This window comes from Mastomys coucha, unplaced genomic scaffold (genome assembly GCF_008632895.1).
Source record: "Mastomys coucha isolate ucsf_1 unplaced genomic scaffold, UCSF_Mcou_1 pScaffold1, whole genome shotgun sequence".
In the NCBI taxonomy this organism is placed as follows: domain Eukaryota; kingdom Metazoa; phylum Chordata; class Mammalia; order Rodentia; family Muridae; genus Mastomys; species Mastomys coucha.
Genome location: NW_022196891.1, coordinates 43279174 through 43292278, shown reverse-complemented (window position 1 = coordinate 43292278; position 13105 = coordinate 43279174).

Below are 13105 nucleotides of genomic sequence, written 5' to 3'. Positions count from 1 at the left end.
AGCTGGGAATGACACTGAGAAGGACTGGAATTGAAAGAGCATGAACAAAAACAACCATTTAAACTCTTTATGAAAGTTTATGTGCATGTAATTAGGAAGCTTCTTGCTGTGGTATAGTTTCCTATGACATTTTTGAGAGATATTTATTGTTTATCCTCTCCCATACCCAGTTTAACCCTTCCTGTTACACTATTCAGTTTTAACCTTTCATACCCGTGGGTTCTCTCTGGGATCCCTTGAAATATTACTCCATGACTACTTACTGATTTTTGATTTCTATGGGTGTTCTAAATGGGAAACATGCATCTAAAGATTCAAAGATAACATCCAGAAATATGATCAAATAAGGGTTATTATTCTGAGTCTGGCTTATCTCACTCAGAATAATTTTTTCAGTGGCATCCATTTACCTGCAAATTTAATAATTTAATTTTTAAGAGCTGAATAATATTTCTCTGTATTCATTGATCACTTGAGGGGCATCTGGGCTGTTTCAATTACATGGCTATTTTGAGTTATTCAACCTTGGTGTAATCATTCTTTGCATCCTTTTTCTGGATATTCTTCCATGTAATTTTCATTAGTGGCCTTAACTATGGGTTTTGTAATTTTTTTTTTAGGATACTATTTTTTTGGTTTCTCTGTTGATTGGATTTTCCATGTTTTGATTTCTGTATTCATATTTTATACCAGGATTTAGGTTGTTGGTTGCACACCTCCACAATCACCTTTGTTCTTTCGGCAGACATGTTTACAATGTTCAGGAGGGCATAAATTAATAATGGAATTGAGAGTCTGGATTTACTGACTGGAGTTTGGAGTGACAGCCTGTGTTCTAGATGTTCTGGTTGCCATCTACAGTTTGATATCTTTGAGACCTGGGTCAAGGAGTGTAGAACTAGTTTCTCCAGGCAATATGGATGAGTCCTGATTCTCAAGGGAAGATGAAACATGGTGGGTTCCAGTCTTACATCTGGGTCATGAGTTGCTCCTTGGGAGTCTCTAGTAGGAATCAGCTTGAGGTCATTCTATTTTATTCCCTTGTGGTAGCTAGCTGCTGCATAGTTTATAAATTTTACAGATATTAGAATTATATTCCTAATATGTATGCTTTAAATATTATTAAGAAACCTTTGATTAACCCAAAGTCATAAAGACAGACATTTATAAGTCATGTAATGCTGCTTTAAATATTACACTATTTCTGTTAGAAACACTTTTATAATTATTTCTCTTATAGGAATGTTCCATCATTATTTAGTTGAAAATTTTCTCCTGTCGATAGAGATCTTTCTGATATCCATCTACTATTGAAACATAAAACATATGTCTGTGTCTGTATTTCAGATTTTACTTCAAGAACTGTATCTTACACCAAAGAACCTATTTAATATTTTACATATTTTCTGCCTATAACTATTCATTTTAATTGATTGCTGATCCATTAAGTTTGCTTTTACTATTTTGCATTGATTTTTATTATCATAGAACAGAACTTAATATAATTAATCAGATTAGATAAGAAATCAAGTAGTACCAACTTATTTTTATTTTTCTATTTTTTTCCTACGTGGGAATGAAGCTTGAAATTTTATTGTCTAATATAAATTTAAATATACATTCTTATGCAGATGTATACATTGGGACAAAGCTCCCCATCCTCTGTGTATTTCTGAATTGTGAAGACCAGTTTGTTTTCTGAAGTGTTGTTTATTTCTGAAATAAGATGCTTCTTTGTCAATGTGTGAAGATACACTTATCTACGAGGAAGCTCTAGAATACATTTAAGAATTATTATAGTCTAGAAAACAGGTGTTAGTAGGCTCTCTTGTGAGATTGTTAAACAGCAAAGTGTCTAGACATGAAATTATACATACAAAAGCAATAAAATGCACATTCTTAGGCTTTATATACATATACATATATGTACATGTGTATAATGTCAAAGGTCATACCAGTTTGAGAGGTAAAAGACAGAAGTGAAGTCATTAATTTTATTTCATTTAAAGAAATAATAAATAAAATTAACATAATACTTATGGTCAGTTTTCTATTTCTACAATAAGTTAAGTAATAGATCTTTTAAAATATAAGTTTCCTGGACCATGAAAGAAGACATACATGATAAAATAGACCTAAAAGTATATTATTTTGTGAAATATATTTTAGCAAGTCCTGAGTAATCCATTATGTTGAGTTGTGGATGCAGTTAAACTTTCTAATTTAAAAAGTTTACACCAAGTTCTCATTGATGGAAAACAGTGAAGAATATTATTTTAAGAGGAAGCGTACAGATCAGTATCCAAAATGAGAATTTCTAAATTTTATTATGCTTTGATTTTTATCTAGGTTTAGCATGCAGCAACGCTCTTCCTGGCTAGACTTCTTTTAAACACTTTTTATTTTGCCTTGCATAGTTGTGCCTGTTCTTTTTGCCCAGCTGGTTATCACAGCTTGATTGAATTCTTGCCCATCAATGCTCACAGTTTTCCTCTTGATTTAATTAAGTATATTTAAAAGTGCTTGCTTTCCTATACTTGAGAAAGTGTTACAGTCTCTTTGCTGCCCTGTTCAGGGTCTTTTTCTTTTGCTATTGAATGCCTCCTTGTCAGAAGTCTTCTGAATGTGATAAACTATGATTACACTTGTAGTCTGCTAGTGTTGTTTTTGCCTTTGCGGACAGGGTTTCGCATAAGCCAGGATAGACTGAAATTCACAATGTAGCTGAGTATGGTGTGGTTTAACTGGAACCAGAGATCAAATACTCATACTTCATGAGCGTGCTTCATACTTGCTAGGCAAACACTATATCAATTGGTCTACATGCCCAACCTACTTTTTGGTTTTTAGATCGTTTCATCTTTTGCACATTAACCCTAGTCAGGTACGTACTAAGGGAACAGCCCCACCCCATCTTGTATCTGACTCTTCAACCTACCCATTGTTTCCTTCTCTATGCAGAAATTGCTTAGCTATTTATAATACCACGTGGGTACTGGTTTTAATTATTGGTCTGTGCTTTGGAGGATATTTTAAATAAATCATAGCCTATCTCAATATTTCTTCAGTGTTTACTTGCAGTAGTTTTATAAAGTTTTATGTGTATTCATTCATATTATTCATTTAGTGAAATATCACAAAACCCTATAAATAAGTACCAAATTATGTGTCACTGTGTCTTACTTAGTTTTTCTTACTTGTGACTTTCATCATGTTGACTCAGATCTTGAAAAACTCATGTTTAGTATATTTCCCCATTTGAAATGTTCTTCTTTCTTTGTACAATATGTCATGTTCAATTTTACATTAGTAAATTTTATTATGAATATCTTTTCCTATGTTTGAAGTACATCCCAGGTTCTTTTTATCTTAAAAATCCACCTGAAAAATAGAAAACATGCATTTTTATCTGTCCATTACTTACTTCTGACATATTTTATTTTAAATAAAGAATACTTGAGGATATTATGACCACTTAACAAACAAGCAAATCCTGCTTAATTACAGCTCTGGAATAATTTGTGCCTAACTTCCAGTAGATGTATCCAACTCAGCCTTTCATTGGAGATGTAAAGTTATACCTACTTTTCAATAGAAAAGCATATATTAAAAAGGTATTTAAGATACCTATTAATAAGCACTCATTTATATTCTGATCTTAATAGGAAAAAAATTGGCATGTGGTTACTTGATTCAACAGCTATTTTTAAAATAAAGTTTCTATGGAGACTTTTATCATGTGTCTTAAAAAATTAAAAGTAAAATATATGCAGTGATGCACAAGGCTAGGGGATATCCAGGGGAGGGACACACCCCCTTCAGAGTGGCTACAGGGGAAGGATTCTGTGAAGGTGGACCAGGAGGTGTTGGCATTTAATAATAATAATAAACCATATGCAGTGCTTTTCCAACTGTAAGTCTGAAATCATCTCCCTACAACAATGAAAATATCCAAAGAACACACTTCCAAATCCTGTAATGATGGGCATGCAATAGTGTTAATGAGTGTACCAAATAAATAACTTTAAAAGTGAACAAAATTAAAATCTTACTAGGGACACTGAAAACTCACCGATCCTTTTCTGAAGAGGCCAGTGCATTGTTTCATTCCCTCAGAACTATGTGAAGAACAGCTTTCAGAACTATGTGTTCCTTGGCTTCTAGCTCCTCACTTCCACTAAATCCTTGATGATAGCTCTTTCCTCACAGCACAAAGATAAAATCCAGCAGCTTTCTTGGAGGAAGCAGTCTTAGTTTCAGCTGAAAAATAAACTTTGCCAGCTAAAACTTGGGGGTTAAAAAGAGGAAAAACAAGAGCAGTAAACCTGCTGTCTGAGTTAGGATTTTACTACTATGAACAGACACTATGACCAAGGCAAGTCTTATGAAAGACATTTAATTGAGGCTGGCTTACTGGTACAGAGGTTCAGTCCAGCATCATCAAGGAAGGAGTATGGTAGCATCTAGGTAGGCATGGGGCAGGAGGAGCTGAGTGTTCTACATCTTCATCTGAAGGCTGCTAGTGGAAGATGGACTTCCAGGAAGCTAGGATGAGGGTCTTAAAGCCTATGCTCACAGTGACACACCCACTCCAACAAGGCCACACCTCCAAATAGTGCCACTCTCTGGGCCAAGCATATTCAAACCATGACACTTGAAGCCTTACTAACTGAAGTGTGCAGTCTCAGAAGCTGTTCAGAAATTTGATAATGTGGAGATAACAAAAAACTTGAGCAATAGTCTCCATGTATTACTGTCTGGCCAACAGACTGTACAAAGCCTGTTGAGACAATAGATACTTAGCTAGAATAAATAAGTGAGAAGGAAAGCTAAGTAAATCTTGTAAACTTTGTGGAAAATTCAAAGTGTCACCGAAGTTCTAGCTCATTGTTAGCAGACTTAATTGACTGAGCAGGAGATACATGCATATTCAGGGGTAACCCTGAAGGAGAAAAGCTGGAAACCAATCAGGATAACTTTAAAAGTTCCAGAGATGCTAAATAACTGACAGACACCAGGGCAAAAACATTCTCCAGCTTACTGACAACTTAAAAGAGCACCAACTACACAACAATGGCTGAGTTCAGTAGTAGTTATTAAGTTAAACAACGGTTTAGTAGTTATTATAGAGCCTATAAGGCATTTGAAATGATATTTGTAACAAGTTGTTAACAAAGCAGATCTGGTTGTTAAGAACTGCTGATAGAATTAGTTTCCTCCCAGGATATGCCCTTATGTAGGTTGCCCAAAACAAGTGGCTGAGGCTGTACACATGTTTATAGGAGTAAGGCTGAGTGCACTTAGTATGATATATACCAGGTGCATATGTGTACATAAAATATATATAAATAACAATGTATATATAGTTTAATTATAGTTTATGCTTATATGTATATATGTGACATAATAGTTAAGGTACATATCAAGAATTGAGGTGAGGGGACACAGCAGTCAAGGTGAAAATTAAGTAAATACAGTGTTTATGTATAAGGTTTTCAAAGAAAATGTTAATACTATAGCAAAACATCTGGAGTACAAAGAGAAAGAAGCTAAACTGACAGCTTCAGGATGAGAATCATGAAAAAAAATAGCTGGATACTTAAAAAAATATTGGGAAATTATATACCTGACATTTTGGAAGAACAATAACCACTTTGTATTTTGAAAAAAATATATTTTTTAAGAATAAATTTTAAATAAAATCATTCTCAATTGAACAACATACTGAAATAAATCTCTTTAAAATTATTTCAAAAATACTAAAGTCCTCACTGTGAGGTGAAGTGATATCATGTGTTGTAACTGCTTCATAGGTAAAATTATACAAAAGAGATAATATCTCACAAAATAGTAAAGACAGAATACAAGTATATTTACATACTTCTATTTATTTTAAAACTTACAACAACCCTAAGTATATGTGCTATAAGAGTAATTGTAATAGTTACTAGAGTATACCAGAAATAACTAGTTCTAGATTAAATTGTATTTATATAATAACCAATAAATTAACATTTGACAATTGTGCCAAAATAAAGATAAATTAAAATAATGCACTAAAATTTTTATTGAACTAAAATTTATAAAATCTAGCAAGATAAAAAATGATAAATTAATAAAAAGGCATATTCACATTCAAATGTATATCTATGCTAAAACTGTTAAATTTGAAAGCTTGACTGCATATTAGAAAATTAAATGAATGTGATTTTGCTAAAAGTATAAAATGCTTACTATATTAAAAGGGTCAATTAATATTGGAGTATAAGGTAAACAAAATAGAATAGGCATAAAAGAGTTACTGTCTTTACTAGACATAATATATTCTAAGACAAAGATTGTTACTAGAGACCAACAAAGACCAACAAAGACAATAATGCATTGAAAAGGACAATGTCAGGTTCCTAGGTACTTTCACTATTAAGAGGGATAATACTTAATAGTTGAAGTATGCACACTTATAGAATGAAATGAAAAGCATATTTTAAAAATACTATTACATATTCTACTAGTGTTTTAATGTCCAATAGTTCAAGTATATAAAAAACAAAATTATATATGAGGAAAACTCCATGTCAGAAATATAGATATATGTTTATGTCTTTCCACAAAATCAATGTATTGAGTAACAATATATTCATGAGCAATGTCAATTTTATTGTCAGGACTTGGCAAAAATGTCCAAATGTTTCTAGACACCATCAGAGGTAAGCCCAAATTGTTTGATTGCATTCTTAATATCTCATATTAACCCTCAGATCAAATGTTATACTTTACACAGTAATTATATAAATATACACATTTTCTCCATTTATATACTACTAAAAAGTGAGGTTGATTTCATTTGTTGGCTGTTTTGACTACAATTCATGAATCATGGTAGTCTCTTCAACAGATTTATTTCATATCCTGTGGGGATATAACCAAGGATAAGACTGGTGAACCACATATTCTTTCTCTGCTTAGTATTTCTATAGCACATTTTATTCTTTTCCTAATCCCCAAGAAGGCTTTTTTCCCCTTTCCCCCTTTTATTAAATATAGATTGGTGTTGCTTACAACCCAGAACAAAATCCTTGAAGGACCAGGTAAAAATGGTGCAGAGTCAAAGACACAGACACCAGTAGTCAGGCAATAAGCAAAAACAGATTGTTTCGGGAACTGGGCAAACTTTTTTTTTTATATAAGAAAAGCAATAATAAAATGTCTCGTCTCTTTATTAGATGTTTTCTTTATTTACAATATCTCCTTTCCCAGGTTCCCCTCCAAACAAACAAACAAATAAACAAAACTAAAACTAAAACAAACTCCTGTTCCCTCACCCCTCCTCCCCCTGCTTACTGGCCCTGGCATTCCCCTACACTGGGGCACAGAACCTTCACAGGCACAAGGGCCTCTCCTCCCATTGATGACCAAGTTAGCCATCCTCTGATATACATATGCTGCTGGAGCCATTAGTCCATGTGTACTCTTTGGTTGATGTTTTAGTCCCTGGGAGCTCTGAGGGTACTGATATAGCTGTCTCCTGAGAGGCTCTGACAGTACCCGACTAATACATAAGTAGAGGTTCAGAGCCATCCATTGAACTGAGTACAGGGTTCCTAATGAAGGAGCTAGAGAAAGGACCGAAGGAGCTGAAGGGTTTGTAGCACCTTAGGAGGAACAATATGAACTAGTGCCCTCAGAGCTCCCAGGGACTCAACCACCAACCAAAGAGTACACATGGTGGGACTAATGGGCAAATTTTTATACTCCCTTCCAGCATCTCATTGGCTCTCAAGTAGCCAGATGTGGAGCTGTCTCTTTCTCATTGGTTCGGTCCATTGCCTGATCCAGTATTAGCAGTCTAGAGCCATACCAGCAGATTCTAGAATGGCTCAAGGAGGAAGTAATAGCAGTCCATGTACTAGCATTGTGGCTGGGTCTGCTTAGCTAAATTCCTCCTGCAGATTCTTTTCTCAAACAATTTAATATGAACACAACTTCTCTTTGCTCTACTCCTCTCAGTTTCTTTCCACCTCCTCTCTTACCCTCACCCACTCTCTTTCTGTCTCTTGTTAGGAAAACAAACAAAACTACAACAACAACAACAAAACCAAGCTTCTAAGAAACAATAAAGCATAACAAAATAAAATATATTAAGATAAAATGAAAGCCACCATGTGGAATTTGGACAAGAAAAGCCAATGGAAATATTAGAGAATCTCAAGAAAAGGCACAAATATCAGCAACTTGATTCATTTAGACGTTCCGTAAATGTCAAATAAAATTACTAAACTTAAAACTACAGCATATAAGCAGAGTACCTGACACAGACCCAAGTGTACAGTGCTGCTGCTTGCAGGGAGCTTATGCATTATGCATGCTGCATGCTGTGTCAGTCTATACGTTCATATAAGCTTTGTTTAGTTGTTGTAGAAGCCCTTGTTCTCCTGGTGACCTCTTTCTCTTCTGTACCCTCTAACACTTTTGCATCCTCTTCTGCAGGGTTCCTGGAACTCTTAGGGAAGAGATTTGCTAGAGACATCTCCTTTGGAGTTGTGTGTTCCAAGTTTCCTTTCTCTGTCTCTCTCCCTCCCACCTCTGTCTCTCTGTCTCTGTCTCTGTCTGTCTCCCTCCTTCCCCTTCTCTCTGTCTCTCCCTGTCTCTGTCTCTGTCTGTCTCTCTGTCTCTCTGTTTCTGTCTCTATCTGTCTGTCTCTCTGTCTCTCTCTCTGTTTCTGTCTCTGTCTCTCTGTCTCTCTCTCTGTTACTGTCTCTGTCTCTCTGTCTCTCTGTCTCTCTCTGTTTCTCTGTCTCTGTCTCTCTGTCTCTGTCTGTCGGTCTCTCTCTCTGTCTCTGTCTTTCTCTCTTTTTCTCCTCTCTCCTCCTTTGTAATTTTTAAACCACTGCTAATAGTGGCATTAACAGTGTCCAGTAACTCACTTTATTTTGTCTTCACAAGTGAATCATGTTATTTCTTCCTAAAGTATGAAATAATATTACTTTTTTAAGATTTGCATATCATTGAAAGTGATGGCAAACATTTTTTTTTTACAAAAAAAAAGAATAAAAGAAAGAAAAGAAGAAAGAGAAAGAAAAGAATCATCGGGAGAAAGAAAAACAAATTTTGTATTGGCAAAAAGACAAATTATTTATCTGATAAAGATCAACACTCACAAGATATAAAAAAATGAAGGGTTAAGTCAAACAAATACTGTATATCAAATTTTTAATAGACTCACAAATGTAACGTATTAGTTCTACTAAAATATCTTATGAGACACTTGGACTAATATTGAAATCATTACATTTTCCCCTTCATTCATTAGAAATGCAATGCAAATTTCAATGTAGTATTAATGTTAGCATTAATTATATATTGAAATTAAAATGCACTTTGTTGCTATGATTTTCATTATATATAAATTAGATTAATAGACAGAAAGAATTAGTTACTTAACTTGTTGCCATAAGATGATTATATCTCTCTACAAATACATAACAATAATGACTAAGAATTACTGAAGTTTAGTATTGCATATTATATAATTTACCATCAATTAAACTGAAAGAAAATGTTGCCTGTTCTTAAATCCAAATTATTATAAGTGTATGTGTGCCTATCATTGAATATTTTATTAGAAAACTGTATTCCGTCTGGGTTTGAATTAAAACATATTTATTTCAACATGGACAACAATTTGAAAAATACTTGCATAAACAAAAATATTTAATACTAATATTAATTCAAATAGTTATATAAAAGTGAATCATAGTCATTATTTCTTTTTAAAGAGCATCAAAATAATGCATTAAGGCATGCTCATTTAAAAACTGTATGAAAACACATCATTTCTCCCCATATCTGTACGAAGATTTCATTTACATCAGCTAAGATATACAATTAGGGTCTTTTTCCCCACTTTTAGTAAACATGATTAACCATTCTCTTTTTGAAAAAGTTCAGGGAGACAGGCTTTGATCCCACTGCCTCTTGGCTAAGCCTCTAGATTCTGGGACTAAAACAGATCAAAACTACTGTTTCTAGAATAAAGTCTTTGAAAATTTCGGTTTTCCATAGAAGGGCTTTACATTTCATTCTGTTTAAGCTATGTATATGATTTGAACATTTTTACAAAGTTTTCAAAACTAAGTATGAATGCGATTTCATTATTCCTAGTATATGTTAGAAATAATCTATATTAATATATAATGAAAAATTAGTTTTATCTTGGAACTCAAAGTATCTTGAGTTTTACATTTAATTAAAATTGGTATTCAATTTATATTTCATTAAATTTTAGATATGACAATAACTTGATAAAGTTTCCTGTTGAAAATTATCATTTTAGAATTACAATTAAAATTAAAGTGTTTTTTATAATATCATAAGTTCTGTCAATATAACTACTATGAAAAGAGCTCTCATACTCTAAAAGACTCAAATTTTTGCTGCATCTCAGAGCCAAAAATCATAATACACCTTGAGGTCATTTAAAACCTGAGCACTATTCTACTGTGTATTCAAGATTTTTTTAATATATGTCTAAAAGAACAATATGAAGAACTTAACTTTTCTTGGAAATTATGTGATCTTATTGGCCATTGACATAGTTATACTTGTGTATCATTTACTAAAACCCAGTAGATACAGAAGTTGACAGTACCTCTCTGAAGTCTTTCATATAGTTTGAAGGGCACCCTTATGGATATTGATTAATAAACAATGATGCCTATTGACTAGGTTAGGTGGGATCCTGAAGAGCCAGTGACTTAATTTCTTGTTACTTAAACAAATATTTCTATATCTCATTCTTTCCACCATGTGATATTTTCTATGTTGCTCATTAAAACAGAGAGAAACACTTTGTTAGAGACAGACAGACACCATTCATATGACACACACACACACACACACACACAGCTAGTATGACAGGACAAATACACACAGCTCATACAACAGATAGATAATATAGGAAGAGATAAACAGATGGGAGACACAGGGAGCATAAAGTTGTGAATTAAAATATATACTTGTTTTTGATTAAATGACTCCCAGGGAAATCATATTCCTTTCCCTAATGTGGCATCGATGTATTATTGGTAACTCCGAGTCAACTACTAATATGCAGTAATCCACACAAATTTATAATTCTTATGTCTTTAGTTTAACTTTGAAGACAATGGTCATCTAATTAAATAGAGTTGAAATCAACTTAATTGTTTTCTCATTCATAGAACCAGTCTTTATAGTAAGTCTCTATTTTAATAAAACAAATTAAATGATCTTAGTATGTTTTGCTAGATTTTTCAAGAGTCCAAAGTCACGGAGAAAGAGGGGTGATTGCTCTAATATCCATGTGACCTTCCTACCTTTGTAATGTCTTCTTTCTCTAACTAGCATTATGGTTGGCAGGTAACCTCCAGGTATCTGCACCCCTAAGGTCTATCCAACTTATCTGTGAGTAATTGAATTTCTCACAGTATGACTTTTTCTCACCCATTTTACTGTCCAAATTTCTTTTGATTTCCTTTAATTCCTTGTTCTATAAAGCATATCATGCAAGATACAATGCATGGAAATTATAATCAGCAATAACCACTGTTTTTCTAGGAAGTATTGATTTGGGTGATAAAAACACTACCATCAACTCTAAGTAAACTACATAGAACATGTTTTAGACTTCTTCTGGGTATAGTATTTCAAATCTTATAATTTTATAACATCTTATATTTTTAATACACCACTATCCTTATAGAGGTCTCTGAGAAATTCTACATTTTCTATGCATGTTGTCACTCATAGAAATAGTTTCTATATAGATTTATTTATAAATAAATAAAATATATTTACTAAAAACTTCTGGATGTGGACATGGAAAGATTGAAGAGACAGAGGGAATGGAGAACACCAGACAAACAAGGGCCTCTGAAGCAACTAAGCCAGAAGAAAACACACTCCTAGAGTCTGATGCAGCAAGAATAGGGCCTGCTCTGGCCTGTACCAGGTCCTCTACATATATTATAGTAGACCCAAAGGGAGGAACTAAGGGAAGAAGAAAGAAGGAAAATTGTACTTAAATTATATTGTATGAGGGGACACAATAATCAAGATGTATTGTTTGAGAAAATGATTATATGTTCAACAAAAGGCAAAAAATTAAATTAAGAAGAGAAAAAGCAAACACTTTATGTGACTATTGTCAAACTCTTGTGTAGAACAATAGACATGGTCATCATAACTTCAGATACTCTGTATCCTAGAGACCCAAGTTTCAATATGGAAAGATTGCCAATGAAATGTCTCATTTTTAGATAGCATACAAGTTTTTGTGCTATATGTATGCGATTCGGATAGTTTCCTAGAGAGAATATATAAAGATTTCACCATTCCATAAAACATATTTTAAATAACTCTCCCACTGCTCTTCTAGCCTATAAATTTAACAATTCATTTAACATTTCAGTTGTAAAATTTTTAGTTTTACTTGTCAAAAATATGTCTCATAATTCCTAAGTATAATATTTTACTTTTAATATTCATTTTTACTGTTTGACTTATTTTTTATTTCCTGGTGACATTGGCTTAGCTTTACAGCACCTGTCTGTATTGTGAGTAACAAGTTTCTCTTAGCACAGTTTGAAATATTCCCTGGAACCTTTGGTAGATGATTTCAATGGATTGATAGCTACTCAGCATTTCCCATAAAGTTAAAAAATTCCCTTTTAAATGTTTTTCATCATTTCTAGCTTCATATGAAGATTATTTCACTAAAATTGTTCTGTGTAGTCTTTTCAAATTGCTTTATTTCAATGAAAAGGAAAAGAGTACTTTTATGAATGACATCATGAAATCAGCAGGCAAATACATAAAACTAGAAAATAATCATTCTGAATGAGGTGATCCAGATCCAGAATGATAAATATTATCTACATGCTTATATGTGGATATTAGTAGTTACGTAACTGATAACGTTGCTACTATCTGTAGATGCAGAGAGGTTAGGTATAGAAGGATAGACAAGTGTGGACACAAGAATCTCCCTTGGAGGGGGAAAGAGAGTAGATTTTAGGGATGTACTGAGGGCAGGGACACTGAACAGGAGGGTCAGGTAGAGTGGAAT